The sequence below is a fragment of the Pavona decussata genome, unplaced genomic scaffold (genome assembly GCF_977016875.1).
Source record: "Pavona decussata unplaced genomic scaffold, jaPavDecu1.1 SCAFFOLD_105, whole genome shotgun sequence".
NCBI classification, from domain to species: Eukaryota; Metazoa; Cnidaria; class Anthozoa; order Scleractinia; family Agariciidae; genus Pavona; species Pavona decussata.
This window is the reverse complement of record NW_028145519.1, coordinates 249173-268702: the sequence shown is the minus strand read 5'-3', so window position 1 is coordinate 268702 and position 19530 is coordinate 249173. Positions and strand designations below refer to the sequence as shown.

Sequence of the window (19530 nt, the reverse complement as noted above, 5' to 3'; positions counted from 1 at the left end):
TTCCTTCTTCCGTGATACATGCGTCATCTGTCAATCATCTCAAAGCTAGTATTGTACTTTTATTTTATTACCTTTCTGTATATTGTACTTGTTTAGCTAGCCGCTGACCAGCCATTGCCAGATTAGAGTACTAACGGCAATAACCACAATTAAAGATTAAAGATGTCGAAGTTCCTGGGTTTCGCACTATCTCACGGGAAGTAATTCATTCGACAGTGGAACCATTCCGGCGGAATCAACTCCCAAACCAACTGAGCCCTAGCTGCCATTACTCGGAGCATTTTCGAGAAAAAAGATACCTCTCTTCTCTCAGGCATCACTCACTACAAACCTCCCAGACGTCCTTCCCGGGAAAGTGCGCGCGTTTGGTTATCTGACTAAAACGTTAAAGGGACGACGTTAGGTAAAACGGGCACCTCATGGCTCTACACTGTGCACACACCAAATGGGAACACGAACACGAGATGTGTTCAGAATTGAACACAGCTACGAAAATAAAAAAAATCCAATTGTCGCATGGTTGATTATTTCTGATATGATGGTAAGAATGACAATATCGATATGTTGTCACAGTGAAAGGTAAAATAAGTATCTTCACCGAGCCCTGTGAAGATATTACATTGTGGAAACAGGAGAAACTCTAGTTTTTCTTTGGATATCTTTATAATAAAATGGAATAATTTTCTGCCATTGGATCAAGAAAATAAATTCCCCAGTGCTTCATCTAATAAGCAAATGTTCTTATAGGCAAGGGCAGTGCAAATTAACTAAACATGTCATTATGGATAATTTAAGAACACTACTACTGCGTTGAGGTATCTTACTGGAAGCTACTGTGGAATCTGCTTTGCCAATCAACAATTGTATGAAGTTAATGAGATTGCTTCAGGGAGGTTTTTGGTTACGAAAGGCGCGCCCAATAGAAATTTGTTCCTAGTAGCATCAATGTTCATGAAAGACGCAGAAAAAAATGCAAGTGACTAATAACAAACATCTGCAAAAATATAAGTTCTGTACCGATCACCATGTGGAAACATACCGGCTTTTTGTGTCATTCTCGATCATCAAACTGCAAATACAACAGGTTTCTGTGTAAGACTGCAGAAAAAAAGTTGACATATTCTCGGTTGTTTCCCTTTGGTAATAAATCATCATATCCGTAAGGCATGCCCTGCAACGCAGAGAAGGAGTGGTACAGAATAGCCCAAATCCACTGCTCGGGTTTGAAATAGGCGAGGCAAAGACGTGCGTTATAGAATGAGGGCATCCAGATCTATAGGTTTTCTATAACAACGCTTTCAACTGCGAACTCACAAATCATGTGGTAGCTCAGTTACAAGAAAGATAATCTACAGAAATGATTATGGAACGAAAGAATATACATCTGTTTATTTTACAACATACAATACATCGAAGTAATATAACAAACAGTGCTTCTAAGAAAATTTATCAGTTAGTCCTTTTTCTTTCTTGTCAACAGTGCGTCGAAGCATGTATCAGTGTGACAATCGAAAATCAGACGCCAATCGGCCGCACAGAAGATGAAAAAAAAGAATGTTAAATTCGCAAAGTACGGTAACAAAAAATCGTTAAATTTGTACGTTTTCAAATTTTCACAGATTTTGTAAAATCCAAAGCATTCGTAAAACGCGGTAATAAAACTAGTTTAAATTTGTAAATTTTATGTAATTGGTAATTTGCGGAAGACTGTAACGAAGAATCTTAGAATTTGTAAAATTTTTAATTCAGTTTGATCCTGGAAAGATGTCGTTGGCGCCTGTCAACAAAAAAGTAATAAAAGTTGTCAATTGCCAATTTACAAATGTGGAACTCTTTATCTTGGCTTACACGTCGACTTGTGAGTGAAGATGTGCCAAGCCCGCGAAAAGGAACAGCTTTCTATTTGCCTTTCGTACAGGATTGCTTAGTTTTGTAAACTAAGACTAAAATGTTTTCCCACTGTGTATTTTGCAAACACAATTGGCCCTATAAATATTAACATAATTTCTTAAAGTGACAAATACCCGTGAGGTTGTAATTTGATATTACACCTACTAATTATTGCAGCACGTACATTTTCTTGTTTATTTTCCTTTCTTCATATCAGAGTACATGTATTATAAGAAAAATATTGGCTTTGCATCGCAAAATCACTCTGAACTTGAACAGGTGAGCTTGGCAGTTGAAGCCGGATAATATAAATGAGCCGGTAATTTGTCAAACACCATCGACCTAACACTACAAGAAACACTACGAGAACCATTTTGCTAACTTTTTCTTTTACGCCTCAATTCACAAGTTTGTCTCTGTTCAACTGTATGCGAAAAGGACAGAGTAAACCACGTACCATTTCTGCTATGCAAAGTTAACACAAAATGCAACAAGAAACAAAGAAACAACTGAAAAATTTGCATCGGTTTTGTTTTGTTTTTTTTTTTTTCCGGCGCCTCGTAGACTATTTGCTGTTTGATTTTTATTTCTTTCTACTGTTGCTGTTTTGATTTTTAGCATTTATTGCGATGCTTACCGGTTAAGACTTGTCGATCTTCTAAGAGTTTTGTTTGTTTATTACGATGGCCTTTTTATCCCCCTACATCTCTTGTTTTGGGTCATGCGAAGACCAACTATCGAATTTTGATTCGTGCCCGGCCCATCGAGTTTAATATTTCACTCTCGCAAGATGCCCAGACTGCTTGCATCAATTTGTACGGCCTCATTTTCGTTGGTCCAGTATTTTTCGATAAAATTTCAAGAAAATATGTAACGTATGTGACTCTCATGTCTGTCCTGAGGCCCTTCTTCAGAGCAAAACATTGCCAACATACATTGGGCTTCCTAGTTGCCGGTGAAATTAAGACATTTGTTTTAAACTGGTAAAAAACAAAACACAGCTCAGTGCAAAACTCGTGGTTTGCACAAATCGAGATATTCGGAAATGCCCTAAAAAATTTAATCATATGAATCAAGCAAGATCAGTCTCTTTTGTAGATTCGCGAAGCACGGTTGGAAACCACTGATGAGAATCGGAATCCCGCTCAGCAACTGTGTCAGGCAATGATTGCAACCTTGGCATATTGTAAAACTTATAGAAGCAAGTCGGATTTCAGAACAGCGCGACAAGTGCTAGCACGTTCGCACGGTTCAGACTACGGATAGAAAGACGATTTAATAAATGGAATCCGATCAGCACAAAAAGGGGTCCAGGTGTTCCGTTTTGTGGTTATATTCACATCCATTATGCCTCATGGTACAAGCTGCCTGTGGTTGGATTGCTATTCTCTTCTTTATTTACCTTGAAAACCTCTAACAGAAAACCATCGTCGGCAACTGCTTGAATTTCTACATTGTTCTCAGTATTTGAGCGTCTCGGCAAGGTTGAGGCGTTGTTTCTTCGTTCCATTTGCGGAGTAAAAGTACCTGCCAAACTCCAACCCACTCCGTCTGCCTGAGCAGGTTGAACGGCAAGATTTTGGCGTGGTTTGCGCCAGAATTTCTTCAAAGCATTTTTAAATATCGGCATTCTAAAGGTGTACACGAATGGATTGACCATTGAATTTGCCAGATAAAGAACATTCACAAACCAGTGGACGGACGGGGAAAAACACTGGTGACAGAACTCTGTTACAGTGTACACAACAAAAGCAGGCAGCCAAACACAAGCGATGCCCCAATTACTATGAACATTGTTCTTGAAAGTCGTAAGTTTTGTTCAGTGGATCGATTGGTTTGGGGTACTATTTCAGCTGATGTGTTTCGTAATCGATTTCGTATCTTAACATAGCTTGCACAAATAACTAACAGAGCAACAAATAGGCAAATGTGTATGAAGAGAGTAACATATCTCTTTTCCACCTTTTTGTAATACTTCATTAATACAGACAGTCCACCGGTGCATAACCTAAATACCCAGGCGATGACAGCGGCGAAAATGTACACTCTTGTGTTTATTACACGATGGCGAAGAGGATGTAGGACCGCGTGAACCCGTTCAAGAGCAACAAGAGCGAGAAAAATCACCGATGTGCTTGATGCAAATAGTGTAAGCCCTGAGAAAAAAATTGTTGGCTTATTTTTGTTTCCTGGAACGGCGGTCATTTTATCAAACTTCCCGAGCGATAAGCCAATGAGTTCCGATATTCCTACAAGCAAATCAGCGACTGCCAGGTTGATAAGAAGGAAACAAGTTCGCTTTTGATGGAGTCTCTGTTTCCAGAAGACAAAGATGGCGAACGAATTCCCAATGATGATAAATACTGCTTCCAGTATGTAGATAATGATGAATGTAATGGCCGTTGAATATACCATGTTAGTCTCAGTAGTTGGAGCTTTGTGTTCTTTTCACCAAAAGGTCTTTTCGCGTTCTGTAGCAAAAATCGTCAGAAGGTGCTTTCTGTTCCACGCAGACATCAAAATAAGTTTCGAGCGCACCTTTGCCCCAGATAAACTTAATTACGTCATTTTTCCTGGCTAAACATGTAAATAGTTTTGATCTTCATGTCAGACATAAGCGTTTTGAATATTCAATTAATGGAAAGATATACTGCCTTATCTTTTCAACCATCGATTGATAATCTATGATAAAATCGTTCGCTTTTCATTTGCTAATGGCGCAAATTTTTTAATTGTTACGGGCTTTTAACTTCGCCTAATATTGCCCAACATAGCCATGTTTATTGAAAACGACGAAACGTAAAAAAAATGACATTCCACGCGATATCAGAATACGCTTCGAGCGCACCTTTGCGAAAGATAAACTTAAAGACGTCTTTTTGACAGTCTAAACAATATTGAGTTGAAATTTAGAAAAGTAGCTTTGATCGTGAATATTCAAATTATGTTTGATATTTGTCCTAAGACGAATTACTATTAATTAATTAAAATTAATAGGACAGGTGCAGTCATTTCAAACGAGGCACGATTGATGTACTGCCTCGTTTCCTTCTACATCGACTGATAGTCGATATATTACACAACATAGCCATATCAACCCATACAAAGGCCATTTCCGAGTTGCTTTGAACCTCATTATTAAGACAAGTTTCCATTCATTTGCAAACAAAACTAACTTTCATATGACAGGCTTTACGCTTAGCCCCGCTTTCAAAATGAAGCTCACTGCAACTCGGAAATGGCCTATTGAAAACCCAAAGCATCACCTAAACTTTTTGCCTAACTCAAATACGTCATTTTTACAGACTAAAACATTAGTGAGTTGAAATTTAAATAAATAGGTTTGATCTTCATGTCATAAATACGAGTCTTGAATTTCAATAAATAGATAGAAATGCTAACTGTGACGATCCTCAAGCTTGAAAGACCGGGTAAACTCAACAAAACACCTTTAATAACAACTACGTGTCAGACATGGCTTACAACACGAAGGATGTATGCGAAGCTTACCTTTCTGAGCCCGCAATATAATAAGCCCGGGGAATAACAATAATCAACTGGGTACTTCATTAATATTGTCACATCCTCCCTCTTTTAAATCAGAAACTAAGCTGAGAATACACTAAGAAGGAAAACAACGTTTCTATAATAGTCTTTGAAGTTTGTTTGTTTGTTCTTTTTTTTTTTTTTTTGTCTGTTTTTTTTTACTCAAACACTGTCCCGAAATCTTTGTGGTGCACGAAAGGTCCTACCGCTTCTGGTACACAACACAGGTGATGTTGGTGTCACATCAAAGGAAACGGTTGGAGAGGCCGAAGCTTGTTTAACAGGATGAGAGCAAACATATCCCTTCTCCAAAACTGTTGGCTGGATCTCTTTGGGAGGTGGAGACATTTGTGTTTCAACCTCCAGTGGTTGCAATTCCTTAGTCTTCACGAAGTGTCTCCTGTTTCTTCTGTAGACACCTCCTTGCAGGTCCACTTCATATGATCTAGGAGCTACTTGCTTGACTACCGTTGCCTTCTTCCACTGTTTCTCACAGTCAGTTGGTAATGGCTTCATGCGCACTGTGTTACCAAGTGGTAATTCAGGTAGCTCTCTTGTCTCTTTGTTGTAATAGCACTCTTGATTGGCCTTTCTTTCCTTCAATCTTTTTTCAGTTCCTTCTACAATCTTGGGTTGGAGCAATGTTCCAGCTGTGGGTAGGAGTGTCTTTGTGCGTCTTCCAAACAACCTTTGAGCTGGTGAAACTCCAATACCGGTTGATGGCGTGTTGCGCCAATCGAGAGTGGCCAGATATGGATCCTGACCACTTGCCTTTGCCTTGGTAAGTAATCTCTTGGCTGACTTGACGGCATTTTCTATCTTCCCGTTGGACTGGGGATAATACGGGGATGACGTCTGGTGATCAAACTGCCAGGCTGCTGCAAATTCCTTGAAATCTCTGGATGCGAACTGTGGCCCGTTTTCGCTGTAAAGTGTATCTGGTATGCCCTGGCGAGCGAACCGGTTCTTGAGGGACTTGATAACAGTACTTGCTTGAGTGTCAGGCAACTGGTTTAGCTCAAAATAATCTGACCAGTAGTCTACAATGATGAACCATTATTTCTTGTCGAAAGTGAGGAGGTCTGTTGCTTGTACACAATCTTCAAGTTGTACTTCTGCAAATGTAACAACATCCTTTAAAGCCTCTTGGGAGCTGACAGAACGAGTTTTTTGAAAATGCTCTCTTAAGGCTTGTGATCCGTCTGTACAGTAACCTCCCTCCCATAAACATACTGATCAAAACGCGTGCAGCCATGGACAATGCTGAGAAGCCCTTTTTCTATCTGTGCATGGTTCTTCTCAGTGTTCGATAATGCTCTTGAGGTGAAGGCTACAGGCTGGCCTTCCTGCATGATCGTAGCACCAAGGCCAGATTCTGAGGCGTCGCACTGTAGGGTGACTTCCTTTTTGTCATCAAAATACCTAAGGACAGGTTCCCTAGTGATCAACTGCTTTACTTGAGTTAACGCGTTCTCATGTTTGAGTTCCCAATGCCACTCCACATCTCTGTCTAGAAGACGTCTCAACGGTTCAGTCACATCCGAAAGGTTGGGAAGAAACTTGGCAAGATATGTGATCATGCCAAGCAGTCGTTGCAGAGACTGTTTCTCAGTAGGGGTAGGCATCTCCAAAATGGCCTTGACCTTGTTCGGATCTGGTTTTAAACCATCTGGGGTCAGCAAGTGCCCAATGTACGGTACGTCTTGCTTTCTCAACTGCAACTTCTCTGGGTTGAGCTTAATGTTCTTCTCACGGCATCTCTCGAGGAGTGCAATTAAATTCTTGTCATGATCTTCAACTGCACTTTCATAGGTATCACCTTCACCCACGCACAGAATGTCATCTACGATGTCTTCAATACCATTGAGATTCTGGAGACTTTCATGAATTCGTCGCTAGTACTCTTCTGGTGCTGTCTTGATACCAAACGGAAGGCGGAGCCAACGGTAACGACCGAATGGCGTATTGAAGGTCGTGAGATATGACGACTCGCTGTCTAACTGTACTTGCCAAAACCCGTTCTTGGCATCCAAAACAGAGAATACTCTGGCCTTGCTTAGCCTGGTCGCCACTTCTTCAATGGTTGGGAGTGGATAATGAGCTCTCTGGAGTGCCTAGTTTAAATCTTGTGGGTCAATACAGATTCTAAGCTTGTTTGGCTTGTTGACTAACACTAAACTGGACACCCACTTGGTAGGCTCTGTAACAGGCGTGATGATCTCTTCACCGACTAGTTTGTCTAGTTCTTCTTTCAAGCGGTCTCTCAGGGCTAACAACTGCTCGGACGGTTTGATCGACTTCTAGGTGGCACAGATCGACCTTCCATGCACCCAAGGCCTTCAAATACATCACTGTATTCATTTAGAATTCGCTCTTCTGTTAGAACACTATGGTTGGGCTGGCACTTGACTTTCACAGAGTTCACTGTTTCTGGGGTAGGAATGTCATTAACCATCACCTTAATGAAATTCAGTTCTTGACATGTCTCAGCACCCAACAGTGGTCCGACGTCATCGTCAACAATAAAGAAATCAACATCTTTGCTCACCTCACCTTTGGTACATCTGAGAGTAGACTTTTCAAGTGGAGACATAGTAGACCCATTGTACATCTTGAGTGTTGCTGATGTTCTTTTCAAATACAGATCCTGGGGATTTCCCATGATGCTTGAAAATTCTTTAAGGGGTAACAAGTTACAGGTTGCTCCACAATCAAGCTGAAAAATCACATCCTTGGAGTCATTTACTGTCACAGTTGTAAATAGCTTTCAATCAATTAACATCAATCGTGTATTCTTCAAGCGAACTTTGGTCAAAATCATCAACATAATGCACATTCTGATGAAAACCTGACCTGTCGTACAGCATCTTGCCTCCTCTGCACTTCACAGCAAAATTATTGTTCCGAGCACATTACGTACACTGATGGCCATGGGCAGGACATTTTGTCTTGTCTCGTACATGCCTCCTCCCACAAAACTTGCAATCGACGTGCTGCAAATCAACACTTACCGATTTCTTCTCTTCAAATTTCCTTCTGGGAAGGCTTTCTTCCATTTTTCCCACGGCATTGACTTCCTGAAGATTTTGTATCTGCTTCAGCTGATTCTGAGTTGCCTCTGCCGCTCTTGCAATTTCCAAAGCTTTGTCTAGTGTCAAATCCGAAACTCTCAACAGTCGCTCTCGCACGTGATTATCTGTGACTCCAAATACGATGCAGTCACGAATCAGAGAGTTTTTCAAATCTTGAAATTCATAATTGTCGGCCATATTTCTTAGGATTGTACCATACTTATCGATAGACTCGCCGCTCTCTTGGATTCGACAGAAAAACAGATATCTTTCATAGATTTTGTCCCAAAGCCGATCACAGTTAGAAAAGTTGCCACAAGAACTTGATCCTCCTTTCTGAAAATTCCAGTAGCCAGTTCGTAGTTTGTCCACTTTTGCTTAAATCGTTTCCAGTTCTGCGAAAAATTTCCTTTTGACAGCTGCAAAGGATCCGGTGGATTGACCAATCGGCGTCCCGCCATTTCTTACAACGTGGTTTCGATTAACGCAAAATATTCCACACACGAGGCTAAACTCCAGCTCTCGACTTCACTTCTCACACCAAGTGACGATCCTTAAGCTTGAAACACCGGGTAAACTCAACAAAACACCTTTAATAACAACTACGTGTCAGACATGGCTTACAACACGAAGGACGTATGCGAAGCGTCCCTTTCTGAGCCCGCAATATAAATAAGCCCGGGGAATAACAATAATCAACTGGGTATTTCATTAATATTGTCACACTGCCTTTACTATTCGGACATCAACTGATACTCTATGATAAAAAAGTTGGTTTTTTGATTTGCTAATGGCATAAATTTGTTATAGGATTTCATTTCCCTAATGTTGCACCACATAACCATATTAATTGAAAACGGCGAAACAAGAGCACCTAAAAGTTCCACAAAATCAAATAAGTTTTAAATTCAACACCATATTACTACATCAAATTATAAGAAATTCCTCTCTGCAACTGTTTATTTATTTATTTATATATATATATATATATATATATTTATTTATTTATTTATTTATTTATTTATTCATTTATTTATTATTTACAAGAACGTTCACAAGCGACGCCCTTGCATTTGCCTTTCGTAAAACGATTGCTTTTTATTAATTGAACAACACTGCAAAGACAGGTACAAAGAGCACATTGCATTAAAGAAACAGAAAGGTTGCAGCAATGCTACTGGAGCCTTGTTGGGTGCGTGCAGTAGAGAAGACCTGACATTTCACATCGTTCAATATATATGTTATAGTATCTCGAATACTATTTCCTAACATGATAAGAACCACTAACACTGTAATATTTGTATTATATATACTTCTTGTCACAACTAGCACTTTTAGATTTAAAAAAATATATTGAATCTTGTGAGAAGGTGAACCTCACAGCGTTAAAATTGCATTCCATTTAGTAAATGCTAAGCTGGTGAGTCAGGAGTATTATTGTTTTCTTCAGGGTTCTCTTACTTGATTAAAATAATTGGCCTTATTCTGTAAATTTTTCACAAGCAGTATGTTGACCCATGTAGGTCCTCATGTGTCTATTTGCCTTTCGTGATAGGATAATATTTGTTTAGTTGTGTAAACTAGGACTAGAATATTTTTTCTGCGGTACGTTTTGCAATCACAGTTAGGAAACTAAATGGACTATAAATCTTAACATAATTTCCTAAACTGACAAATAGACTAACCATAAGTGAGTTAAAAGTTAGATAAATAGCTTTGATCTTGCATTGCCAACAACATGGCGGCAATGCAACCCACCTATAGCAAGAACACATGGTTGATTATTTAACAATTGTTCGCCGACTTCGTCTCGGGGAACGTTCACCAACAGTTACTGAGCCTGAGGTGAATAATTGTTTTAGTATAATTACTCAGGTGATTATCAGAGAGAAACAACAACCGTCCGAAAAATGTCGATTTTGTTTGTTTGTTTCAAATTGTCACGCGTCAATGAACAGAGACGCACAGTCTGCTGATCCCATGTTTAATCATCTCTTGGTTCAATCGAAATCACAAGCAGAATGACGGTATTCTTTAACTGCCGCTTCATTGAGACGAAGCATTGGCTACTATGAATGAATGTTGGGTTTCTCCAACCCGTTTACCAAAACAGACGAAGATGAACCAGTCTGTTTGGTGTAAAACTCGAGGATCACAAGTTAGTGTTGGCGATGGACGTATACAAAACATGGACCCGGGTCCATGGACCATCCATGTGGACCCGGTCCATGGACCACCTCGTGGACCCGTTCCATGGACCACCCCTGAGGACTGGGTAACAAAAAGCAAATTGATGAGCATTTCAGTTTCAGTTCATGTAATAAATTGCATGTATTTAATAATGTATTTAATAATTATAATTTTATAAGTGAGTCAGCAAGTGGACCGACTACAAGTAATAATAAATTTACCCATGTTCAGGTTGAACGTAACGAATAATTACTGAACTTCAGCGACTACATACATTATTGTTTACAGACTCCTATTCTCATGATCTTCTCGCGCAGAGTTCTAGTTTTAGTTCAATAGGATAGGGTTTTTCCCAAAGAGGTTGGTTATGCAGAGTTGGCCCTCCACCCGATATCTCGAAATGTAAACACTGCTCTTCGTGAGCACCTTTTACAACAGATCATAAACGAAACCAACCTTTTATCTTGTTCCTACTTCATGTGGTGGCACATGTTTGTTTATATTCCACTAGGCTTCTTTTTATCCGTATTTCTTGACTGCACAAGTAAAGTTTAGTTTAGTTTCGACAACGTATGACGCCAAAAGAATAGCAATGGTCTTCTGAATTCTGCATCCCGTAATAAAAATACTTGGGACTTGGCAGTCTTTCTCGTTCTGCTTGCGCCCGGACGATTTGTTTAACAAGTGTGATGAAGAGCGAAATCTGCCTCGTCAGTACTCACCAGAAATCAGACTCTACGATTGCAAAGAAAACTAAATATGGATTGCCTATAAAACTCAATGGTGGTAAAAGCATAAAATCTCAATTACATAGAAAGTAGAGGTGAATTACATATTGAATGCCATATTTAACCTGTATTTTATACACAGTCCGCAGTCCATCCTTTATTATATTGAAAGTAAAATATGCTTTCGAAAATTTAATAGCGGTGATCCATGGACCGGGTCCACAAGGTGGAGTGGTCCATGGACCCAGTCCCCAGGGGTGGTCCATGGACCGGGTCCACATGGGTGGTCCATGGACCTGGGTCCATGTTTTGTATACGTCCCCCATAATGTTAGCCACACCACACATACACTGGCACTCTCGTCAAGCCCAAATCATAATTTTTTGACAACTTTCATTAATTTGTAAATGCATGATATGCCCCCACCTCCCCCTCCCCCGCCCCCCTTGGGTCAGGGACATGGAAATTTGTACTTACCCGTAGTGATCCCCATTTCCTATTAAAAAATCCACTTCATGGGGGCAAGCTGGCTTGTTTTTAAACAATTATACCCGGAAATATGTAATAATGTTGGACTTCTCTTTATTAGCATAAGGTTTGCTTTTTCCACCATTGGAGTCTGAATTTTACCTTTGCACGTTTATCATGCAGACTGAATGATGTTCATGTTATTTGCAAACATCCTTATTTCAAATAATCCATTCCATTTAGTGTTTCACTACAGTTGTTTGAGTTTTGTAAAAAAAAAACTATTATAAAACAAAAGCAGTGTTTTAAGATATGAAATAAGCTCTCCGCCGCCCACCGCCCTCCCCACCCCTCTCTCTCTATAAATACCCCCATTGATGAGTCCTGAGCAGTACTTGGGCCGAAGGAAATTAGGCTTGACACTTTAAGTCCAAATAGTGGCCTGCATCTAATTTCTCCTCTCAATAATATTACTCCTTGAATAAACATTCAATTCATCAGAATGAAGGAAATGATCACAAAAAATAACATGCTTGGATTGATAAACAAATTCTCTCAATTCTAGTTGCAAAATAAATATGAAGAGGATGGTATTGAGAATGTACATGTTGAAATTAGAAATTAAAGGGTTTTACTTACCCCGCTCTTTCCGAGATGACTTAAATTTAGGAGCGTCTGCCAGGCTGAATCAGGGAGCCTTGTTGGAGCTTAAAGTAGAGAAGCACCCACTCTGGAACTTTCATGCTGGTAAGGATTTGATGGTTGGTTTCAGAGGAGAAAAGCTCTGATAAACCTCTTTTGGAACCTTTTGCCTCCATGACTGTAAATGTCAACAACATCTGAAATAATGCGAATGATGTGTTAATCAGTAAATGACACAGGCAAACGCGGAAAAAATCCGAGTGCTCCTGTCGAACCTAAGACCTTCCGATTAGTGTTCGGATGCTCTACCACCGAGCTCCAGGAGGAGACTCGTGGGAGCCAAGGCCATTAAACTAAGTTTATGGGACAAAAATCCTGCATGCTACAGTCGAATCTCCCTGTGCAACCACCCCTCGTAAGCGACCACCTCTCATTAGCGACAACTTTTCCAAAATACCAAAACGTTTTCAAGTCAAATCACTATAGTTGGAACCTCTCGTAGGCGACCACCTCTCGTAAGCGACCACTTTAAGACATGATTGTTTAAAATTTCCAATTGTTTTTAACCTCCCGTAGGCGACCACTTGACACACAATCTGCTGTATCTCTCACGGGTGGAAATTGAAAAATGTGTCGCTGTAACATATTGGCCACATCATTACAGCGAACGCCGTAAATCTCACAGTCGGAGCTACCGGAAGTGTTTCCCGATATAGCTCAGATTGAAACAGTTGATAAAATACACATGCACTATGCTGTACACTGAAATAAACTTTAATCAGATTGAATCCCTGGTAGGAGATTCCAGCGTGTTGAGCTGTCCTGCAGTGTGTAATGATTTAATACTTAATGTCAGTGCACGTTTTAAGCTAAAACTAAACTAACACGCGCGGCCTCTGAGAAGATAAAGTGCGTTGAACTGTCCTGCAGCAGTTTATTGTTAGCTCCAAACTTATCGATGCACAAGTGTGAGATTGTTTTGTAACCTACAGGCCTGCTGATGTTTTTAATGCTTGTAACCACGTACATCACAGGTTTTATAAAAGAGTTGTTAACTGTTTGCTTATCAGTCCGTTCCCTGAAAAATTTAGACAGCGCCATTACTATGGGTTCGATAAACACTGCCAAAACAGTTAGGTCTCCGCAATTACCAAATGCAAATTACCCGAAAGTTAGAGCGCCCGGTGGTCTGACCTCTGGTAAGCGACCACCTCCTGTAAGCGACTACATATCCTTGACATTATGGGTGGTCGCTTACGGGAGGTTCGACTGTAGTTCGGATACTCTGTCCCGAACTTCTTCTTTTTCAGCACCGCCTCCAAAAAAGAAGCTGTTTCCAAGCACACACGAGATAGATGCCTCGTACTTGTCGCACACATCTTTCAGAGGAACCATCACTTCTTTGCACTTCCTTAAAATGTTTCTTTTCTTCGTCGTCGATCCAAGATTTCGACCGTTCTTTGTGTCCTCTGTTGAACTGCTGCTGGAATTAAGCGACGGCGTTGAAGAAAAGCACGGCATGGATGAAACCGGTGCCGAAGAAGATGATGCGAGACTTCTCTCCATTTCCGCTTCTAGATCGAAAACCTTTTCCTTTAATGCCTCTATTTCAAGTTCCATGGACTTGATGAGAATTTTTCTCTCTTCTATTTCGGAGTTGAGCTGCGTTCTATGTTTAAACAGGCCTAATTCCGCAATCGTGTTCGCGAATTTTCACGCCACAATCGATCGCGAGAGAATCTTCTTCCTCTGACTACCAGTCCAGCATGATGGTGCTCACTAATCTTTGAAGAGGCTCCAAAGCAGACGATTTAATCAGACCATCAGGAGATATTGACCTTTGACGAAGAAGACCAGCGCACAGACCAAATGTAGAATTGTCAGAAACTGCAGAAGGTTGCCTGGCATAGCTTGCCGAATGAGATTTGGCGGGCTGCAGTTCCCGCGCTTCAACCCTTTGTATTTCGTCGGAAAATGTCGTTGAAAATAGCTCAGTCTTTACGAAGCTAGTCAGTAGGTCTCATACCACAGATCTCCTTGGACAGCACGTACCTCTGTTTATGTGGATTCAGGGACGTGCTTGAAACTCTTTGAAGAGACGAAACTTTGAAAGGAGGCACAGCCTCCGATGGTCGTTTCTCCATGAGTACGGCACAGCGAATGGATTATCTTAATTTTAAAGTCTCGCCAGAGTAAAATCTGATATTACCTTGATTTGTAAGAATTTAACTTTTCACAGGCACCTCACTCCGCAATCGCAGCGAAATAAATATTAATATATGTGTAACATGTGTATGCACTGCGGATAGAAGATTAAATAGAAGAAAAGGTTCTCGCAGTTATCTACGCAACCAAACTGTTACGAAAAACCTGAAAAAAAATACAGGCTTGAACAGAATTTGCACCCATGACCTCTGCGATGCCGGTGGGAGCTGGGAGCTGGTCATGTTCTGAGTTCATTATATACTGGTGGAGGATGAATGAATATGAATATATGTGTAACATGAGTAACATGTATATGCACTGCGGATGAAAGATTAAATAGAAGAAAAGGTTCTAGCAGTTATATACGCAACCAGACTGTTGCGAGAAAAACTTGAATTTTTTTCAGGTTTTTCGCAACAGTCCGATTGCGTATATAACTGCGAGAACCTTTTCTTCTCTTTGAAATAAATATTGTACATTTCTTTGGAACGTAAACAAACACCAAACCGCGCAATCACTGGAAACTAGTAACGGGCGTTCCCGCGTGCTCGAGGGCTACGTCTGCGTTACTCTGAAACTGCTGTAAATTTCTTCGCATTCCACGAAATGAACAAAGTAAGCTTAAATGAGTGTCTACTTTCCCTTGTAGATTTATGACAAATTTTACCCCTTCTTTTGATTCCAATACGATTCACTCCTAGGGTTAAAAAAAAACAATCCGATCGAAAGTTATTATTTATTTATTTATTTATTTATTTGTCTATCTGTTTGTTTGTTTGTTTGTTTGTTTGTTTATTTGTTTATTTGTGTATTTATTTATTTTTTCAGGACTGTCCGTAATTACGGTGTTTTATAATTGGGGTTATTACAGTAAAATAAAAGGACAACAGAAACTTTTTACGGGTTTCTAAATAAAGAATCGCGTTCAGTAGCGCGTTCCGCGTTGACTATGCAAATCCAGATCATTTTAGTATCCGACCGATCAATCAATTTAATTATCACCAACACCGTAGCTTAGACAGTCCTGTCGGAAGTGATAATTGATATCTGTCGCTTATCTTAGTTAACACAGCCCAGAAAAATCGTATAAGCCTCCCTGGAGATTTTTTTTTTTTTTTTTTTAGGCCTAAGCTGCTCATAGTGATATGGTGGTTCAGAGTTAGAAGAACGATAATCTACCAAAAAAATTGTTATAGAACGAAAAAATATACATCTGTTCATTTTACAACATATAGTACATCGAAGTTAGCCCTTTTTCTTTCGCATCAACAGTGCGTCGAAGCATGTATCAGTGTGACAACCAAGAAGAAATCCAAAATAAAACACCAATTGACCGTACAGACGATGAAAAAACATGTTAAATTCGCAAAGTGCGGTAACAAAAAATCGTTAAATTTGTAAATGTTCCAATTTTCACAGATTTTATAAAATCCGAAGCATGGCTGTTGTGATGTGAGATAATTTACATTACCAAGAGTGAAAAAAGTTAAAAATTCGTTAAAGGAGGTAACGAAAACTAGTTTAAATTAGTAAATTTTGTGTAATTGGTAATTTGCGGAAGGCCGTATAACGAAAATCGTAGAATTAGTAAAATTTTCAATTGCGTTTCATCCTGGACAGATGTCGTAGGCGCCTTTAATCAACAAAAAAGTGAGTGAAGTTGCCAATTTGGAACTGTTTATCTTGGCTTTCCCGTTGACTTGTGACTGATGCTGTGCCAAGCCCGCGGAAAGGAAAAGCTTTCTATTTGCCTTTCGAGACAGGATTGTTTAGTTTTGTAAACTAGGACTAAACGTTTTTAGTGCTGTGTATTTTGCAAAAACAGTTGGGAAAATAGATGCCCTATAAATATTGACATAATTTCTTAAAGGGACTTTTAGCAGTGAGGCTGTAATTTTATGTTACACTTACAAATTATTAGAGCCCGTAAATGGCTTGTTTTGTTCCTTTGTTCACATCAGATTATTATAAGAAAAATGTTGGCTTTGCGTCAATAAATCACCTATGAAGTTAAAAAGGAGAGCTGGGAAGTTGTAGCCGGGTGATAAAAATGAGCCAGCACTTTGTCAAACACCATCGAACTAACTACAAGAAACATTTTGCTTACGTTTTTTACACCTCGTTCACAGGTTTGTCTCTGTTCAACAGTATACGAAAACGACAGAGCAAACCATTAAAATATGCGGCAAACAGTGTACGTTCCCTGTACCATTTCTACTATACACAGTTAACACAAAAACAACAAAAAACAAAGTAACGAATGACATTTTTTTTTTTTAATATATATTTTTTTAAGTCTATGTCGGTTAGACACGTCAGACGCGGATCATGGCGTGCTTTTTATGGCACTCGTGGTGAGTTATTAGGTGTTCTTCTTTTACATTTTATGAAGCCGATCCTGTGTCGGATTTAAGAACAGCGCGACAAGTACTAGCACGTTCGCACGGTTCGGACTACGTTTGGAAAGACGATTTAATAAATGGAATCCGATCAGCGGAAAACAGGGGTCCAGTTGTTCCGTTTGGTGGTTATATTTTCATCCATTATGCTTCATGGTTCAAGCTTCCTGAGGTAGGATTGGTATTCTCTTCTTCATTACCTTGAAAATCTCCAGCTGGAAACCATCGTCGGCAACTGTTTGAATTTCTACATTAATCTCAGTATTTGAGTGCCTTGGCGTGGATGAAGTATTCGTTGTACGTTCTATTTGGGGAGTTAAAGTACCTCCCAACCTGAAACCCACTCCGTCTGCCTGAGCAAATTGTACGGCAAGATTCTGCCCTCGTTTGCGCAACAATTTCTTCAAAGAATCTTTGAATATCGGCATTCTAAAGGTGTGCAAGAATGGATTGACCATAGAATTTCCCAGATGAAGAACATTCACGAACCAGAGGACTACCGGGGAAAAACACTGGGGACAGAAATCTTTTACAGTGTACACAACAAAAGCAGGCAGCCAAAACACAAGCGATGCGGCGATTACTATAAACATTGTTCTTGAAAGTTGTAAGTTATGTTCAGTGGATCGATTGGTTTGAATTTCAGCTAATGTGCTTCGTAATCGATTACGTATCTTCATATAACTTGCACAAATAACCAACAGAGCAATAATTAGGAAAATGTGTATGGAAAGGGTAACATATCTCTTTTCCACCTTTTTGTAATACATCGATAGTAAAGACCTTCCAGCGGTGCATAACCCAAATACCCAGGCGATAACAGCGGCGTAAATGTAAACTTTTGTGTTTATTACACGATGGGGAAGCGGATATAGCACCGCGTAAACCCGCTCAAGAGCAATAAGAGCGAGGAAAAACACCGATGTGCTTGATGGAAAAAGTGGAAGCGCTGATAAAAAAACTTCTCGCCTTCTTTTCGTTTTCTAGAACGGCGGTCATTATATCAAACTTCCCGAGCGATAAGCCAATGATTTCCGATACTCCTACAAGCAAATCAGCGACTGCCAGGTTGATTAGAACAAAAAAAGTTCGCTTTTGATGGAGTCTCTGTTTCCAGAAGACAAAGATGGCGAACGAATTCCCAGTGATGATAAATACTGCTCCCAATACGTAGATAACGATGAATGTAATGGCCGTTGAATATAGCATGTTAGTCTCAGTAGTTGTCTCTTCGTGTTCTTTTCACCAAAAGGTCTTTTCGTGTTCTGTAGGAAAAATCGTCAGGTGTTTTCTGTTCCACGCAGACATCAAAATACGTTTCGAGCTCACCTCAGCCCATGATAAACTTTAATACGTCATTTTTACAGTCTAAACAATAGTGAGTTGAAATTTAGTTGAAAGCTTTGATCAAGATGTCAGAAATACGTGTTGTGAATATTCAATTATATAAACTAATTGCGATTTTGAGACGGCAATACCGCATTATATTGACGGCTTAATTGGGAGAAAATATATTCCGCATTGGGCGGAGTCGCGCAGTGACGGAGCCCAATACGGAATATATTTTCCACCATCGCCGTTAACGGCTCAAAATGTATATTCTTGCCACCTGCGAACGTATCCATGGTAACATTATTCACGCTCAAACAAATTTCGTCGCGGGGTATTTGGAATTTTGCTAGCAATTTCGTAATTTTTCCGTGTCTAAAATCATTTATTGAAACAGAAAAAAACGTGAACATTCAATGGAAGAGTTGCGAGGTCCCATATCGTTTCCCGGGTGGTGAATTGGGCGAAACACCAAATTTTGCGGTACTTTTTTCAAAGAGTTGTCTGAGAACATCGATGCCGAAACCGAAACAGGAGAGTCGCTGAATAAAGTTAGTGATCCGAAAACTAACGCAATTGAGTCCAGACTGAGTCGAGTAAGAAAAGAAGTAGTATTGTAATCTTAGACGACGAGGAGATTGAAGAGTTTCAGAGAAAGCATGCAGGTCGTGAACAACACTTTCAAAGGAACTGAATGTTCTACTTTGAACTCTTGCCAGATTAACATTAATTTCCCAAATGGGAGTGACTTTCCATTTCATTGCAAAGTTAAAGTGACATTGCCTCTGTTAATGCAAAAATGAATTTACAAGACTTTAGATTGAGACAAAAATGGAAACGCATGATTGTTTTGAAAGTTTGTTTTTAATCAACGCATAACCGCCATTTCAGATCTTAAAATTGCCGTTTTCTATTAAAATGAATTGAATTGAATTGAGTGTTGTATAAACATACCATTTGTAATGAGTATTTCCAGTGAAATGGGAAATTTGAAGAAAATTGTTGCAATCAGAGCACTGAAGTTCGTTTTCAATTAAATCAACTCTGAGAGTTTGGAAAGCC

At 39.7% G+C, this 19530-nt stretch overlaps 1 pseudogene across 1 annotated transcript; it reads right to left on the bottom strand.

Moving 5' to 3' along the window:
* Positions 1 to 2445: 2445 nt before the first annotated feature.
* LOC146471229 (sphingosine 1-phosphate receptor 3-like) lies at positions 2446 to 19093 on the bottom strand (annotated as a pseudogene). Its single transcript, XR_014866851.1, has 2 exons — positions 17340 to 19093; positions 2446 to 3292 (listed from the first exon to the last, which is right to left on the bottom strand). The product of XR_014866851.1 is annotated as a sphingosine 1-phosphate receptor 3-like (transcript).
* Positions 19094 to 19530: the final 437 nt, after the last annotated feature.